Consider the following 4216-nt stretch of genomic DNA (forward strand, 5'->3'; position numbering starts at 1 on the left):
TGAGACAGTGATGCTGCGTTCATGGTGGCGCCTAGGCGGTTTGCTCAGGCTTCCCACAGCTGGCTCTCCTTTCTGTCTCAATCTTGCAATCCCATTAGAATTCATGAATTGACCGGGCTTGACGGTCTCCCATAGAAGTTAAGATGAACTCATCAGCCCATCTCTATTAGAAAGACAGGCGTCAGCTAACCAATACCTGGCAGCCCAGAGGCTCCGCATTTGGCCCTTGCAATTTTGCTCGGGTTTGTGAAGGAACACACTGTTGCTATGTCCTTTGGAAGCCACGATTAGCCTGCCTCCATCTGAAGGGCAGGACTCAGCTGACAGTAGCTGACAGCAGGAGGGGAAGAACCATCTGAGAACTAGGTGGCTTATCTGCTCCAGGAGACCCTTTCCTCATGCGCTGACTATAAAACACACCCTGTCCCATTGCTTACGGAGCAGATTGTGAGGGACACAGGCCAGTGTAGCTTTGTGGGTACGCTTACTGCCATCACGTCGATTGTGGCTTATACTGACCCTACAGGACCGGCTGGAACTGGCCCTGCAGGTAAGCCTGTAATTCTTTCAAGGGAGTAGAAAGCCAATCTTTCTCCCCAGGAGCAGTTGGCAACCAAACATGTTACCTATCGCGCCCCCTAGGTACTAGTTCTCAGTAAGTATTCTGGCTCTCTCTTCTGCCCGTCTGCCGGAATCACCCTCAACCCTCTCTCTTCTGCCCATCTGCCCCAGGCTGCCTAAATCACCCCCAACCTCCTTGGGTGGACATGGAAATGTACAATGAAGGAAAATGGAGAGGGGACACTTAAATAGAGCCATCAGTAGCACAGAGAAGGTGACTTCATGTACCAGCTCAGGAAGTGAGTGCATCAGCCAGGGGGGGGTGTTCGTGTGTGGCCAAGAAGGGGGACAATGCAGGCAGCGGGGACAGTCGGTGCAGATTCATCTGCTGTGTGTCTAAACTGACTAGGGTGGGGTGAACATGAACCACGTGGAGTGCATTCTCTGATTCGGAGTGAGATGGAGAGCCATGGGTGGGTGTGAACTTCCATTTGTAAAGAATCACTCTGGTCGCTGTGTGAGAGTTGATTGTAGGGGCACAAAAGTGGAAACGGAGACCGGTTAGAAGGTTACAGAAATGATCTTAGCAAGCCATGAGAGTAAGTGGTGTGTCCCAGGTGGGGTGAGGTGGTGAGACATGATTGGACTCTGGTGTTAAAGGTAAAGTCAATAGAATTTGTTGACAGTTCCATAAAAGAAACAGAAGAATTAAGGTCAAAAGGGAAGATAGATTTGAACGTTGAATACAGAATTGAGGGTCTAAAATGTAACCACCACCCGCCACCTAATTCACAATAAAAAATTCATTGAAGAAAAAAAAAAAGGAACTGTGGAATCCAATTCAACACATATACCAAAAACTCAAACCTTCTACCTTGAGTCAGTGCTGGATCAAGCAACTCTATAGGGTAGTGTAGATTTGCCCCATAGGGTTTCCAATGCTTTAAATCTTTATTGGAGTAGACTGCCATTTCTTTGTCCAGTGGAGCATCTAGTGAGTGGGTTTGAACTTATGACTTTGTGGCTAGTAGTTGGGTGCTTTAACCACTACACCACTAAAGTTCCTCAACACATCTATATCTATTAAATTATTTAAGATTTTTATTCAATCAGTCCTTTATTTCAAGGGAAAAGAGGGCCCAGGATGGGAGAATGACTGTCACAACACAAAGAAACCAGGACTGATATAAATTTTTTCCTAGCCAAAGAAATTCTGAACGAAGAGCCAGCCCTGGTTTCTTTAGAGAGTGTTGAGTTTGAAATGCATCTTGTGAATTTCTGGATCCCTGGAGCCTGGCATGGTCTGGCTCATGGTAGATATTCAACAAGTGTTAGTTGAGTTAGTTGAGTGACAAACTGGCTTTTGAAAGGGAAGATGAATGATTTCAAGAATATTCCATGAAAGATGGAGGTCAGGCCATTCCTGGGAACTAATTTTTATTCAGAATAACGTGTTTTTGAGCATCTACTACTTTTAATATAAGAATACAAGACTGCCAGAAGAATGAACAAATCTGTCTTGGGGGAAGTACTGCTAGAATGTTCCTTTGAAGGGAGGTGGCAAGACTTTGTCTCATGTACATTGGACCTGAGGAAAGACCAGTCCTTGGAGGATAACCTGCTTAATTACGCGAAAAAGAGGATTATCCTCCACAAGACGGACTGGCTCAAACATGACAAGTGTGAAGATGCCATAGGAACTGGCAGTGGTTTGTTCTGTTGTCCACAGGTCATTGTTGGGAGTTGGAGCCAACGTGATGGCATCTACCAATAGTCAACTCTATCCTGGGCACTGAGGATACAGGGATAAATGAACTTCGTTCAGCCTTACCACGCACTCCTGGGATGTGGGGTGGGGTGGGGGGATTGGCAGGGGACTGTAAGAAGACTCAGTAAACGATGGCACCAAGTTCAGAGGTCATGGAAAGCGACTCCAGCAGGGGAGGGAGTCGAGAGAAGTCTCCATGGGAAGTGACGTTAGAGCTGGTTTCTGAGAGGATTTGGCCTGCTGTGTTCTTAGGGCAAGGAGCCCTGGTGCGTGGTGGTGGTGACGAGTTGGGCTGGTAACTGTAGGGTCAGGCTTTCTTCTGTCATAAAGAGGTACAGGCGCAGAAACTCAAAGGCAGCTCTCCCGTGTCCTCTGGACTTGAGGCAGTGAGTTTGCTTTGGGCGTGTTACTGGGGGGGAAGGAGTCCTGGAGGTGCTGTTGGGTCATAATTGGACTGCTACCTGCAAAGGCGATGTTTCAGACCAACCAGCTGCTGCAAGGATGAAAACGGATACAATCTACAAAGAAGAAGGCCCTCCACCAGATGGATTGACACAGTGGCTGCAACGATGGGCTCCCACAAAAGAACACTTATGAGGGTGGCACAGGCCCAGTGGCGTTTCATTCTGTTGTACATCAGGTCCCTACGAGTCAGAACAGAATCAATGGCATCTAGCAACTCACATAAAGATTTATAGCCTCAGAAATGCTGCACCACACCGAGTCAGTGGATCAGCACTGACGGCAGTGGGTTCATTCCTATGGTGAGGCAGCAATAGGTTGAGTCTAGCATTTGCCTTACTGGGGTTGGTGGCAGGGGAATATCTTGTTCCACATTACGTGGAAGGTACTGGACTTTGCATATGATACTCAAGAAATATGTGCTGAATTGATTTAAAAGGATTTTCAGACAATTCAGTGAATAGAGACAGTCATGGCGACTGCGTGGACGTGATCCACTCTTTACTTGTGGCTCCTTATCACCTTGTAAAACTTGCCTATTGATTGGGCCTGCCCAGCATTCATTTCTCCTCCTCCTGGAGAGAACACTTGGATTGTCCTTTTGGAGAACCATCCAGCTCATGTGATTGACTGGGTCTGTCCAACATTGTAGTTCCAGTGTAGGCAGATGTCCTTGACCTGGTGTACCAAAACATCCCACTGCTGCCATTGTTGACTAATGACTGGGTCAGGGATGGGATAGTGACCCAAGACAGGCCAATGAGATACAAGTCTAGGGCTTTGCCAGAACTATTGGGAAAGAAAGGCTTTTACTAATTTTAGGATAGCTAGGAAAGTAGAATATAAACGTAGAGCTCTTGGTGGCCATCATATCACATTTTGGGAATTCCACCCTCAATGAAAGAAACTCAAAAGAGACACAATCTTGAAGACATCATTGAACACTCAGATGCAGCTATACCTGAAGCTTTTCTGTTACATAATGCGTTTGTCTGACAACTATAAGCAAAACAATCAAGGACACCTCTCCTCAATCCCAGTGTTTACAGATACATCTAAGTCCTGGTCCTTTGACACCTGCCACCTACAGGAGTTTAAGAACCCTAAGGTGGAAGAGAATCATGGCAGGGTGTTGCTTAGGCTCTTGTCCTTCAGATCTTGCCAAGTAACATCTTTTAAAAAAAATATCCTTTTATTGGGGGCTCGTACAATTCTTATCACAATCCATCCATAAATCCATTGTGTCAAATACATTTGCACATTTGTTGCCATCCTCATTCTCAAAACATTTGCTTTCTGCTTGAGCCCTTGGTATCAGCTCCTCATTTTCCCCCTCCCTACCTGCTCCCCCCTCCCTCATGAACCCTTGATAATTTATAAATTATAATTTTGTCATATCTTGCCCTGTCCGACGTCTCCCTTCAC

Source organism: Echinops telfairi, unplaced genomic scaffold, assembly GCF_000313985.2.
Source record: "Echinops telfairi isolate 266 unplaced genomic scaffold, ASM31398v2 ScPeMD7_7457;HRSCAF=8495, whole genome shotgun sequence".
NCBI lineage: Eukaryota > Metazoa > Chordata > Mammalia > Afrosoricida > Tenrecidae > Echinops > Echinops telfairi.